This window comes from Zootoca vivipara, chromosome 16, assembly GCF_965207765.1.
Source record: "Zootoca vivipara chromosome 16, rZooViv2.hap1.1, whole genome shotgun sequence".
Lineage (NCBI taxonomy): Eukaryota > Metazoa > Chordata > Lepidosauria > Squamata > Lacertidae > Zootoca > Zootoca vivipara.
The window spans coordinates 42,485,546-42,485,882 of record NC_142599.1 but is presented as its reverse complement, the minus strand read 5'-3'; positions in this window follow the sequence as shown (position 1 = coordinate 42,485,882).

The window sequence follows — 337 nt, the reverse complement described above, 5'->3', positions numbered from 1 at the left end:
ATTTCTGTCTCCCCTGCACACTTGAGTGCGAGTGCGAGGTGTATTTGATTCCTGTCCTCTCTCTGTCTCCTCGGCACAAGCACATGCTCTGTTTCAGTGTATGCCAGCGTGAGAGAGATATCTTGTGTCTTTCCGTCTCCCTCCCTCGCAAACAAGTTTGTTCCGCGTTGCGTGCGTGCGTTCGATATTGTCCCTGTTGTTGTTATTCTGCGTGCGTCCATGCAGTCGAAATGGGGGTTTGTGCGTTTGTGTATGTGTTTGTGTGTCCTGGCCTGCCTGGGTCTCTCTCTCTTTTTGATATATTTTGGGTCCGTCTCTCTGTGTCTGTCTCTGTCCC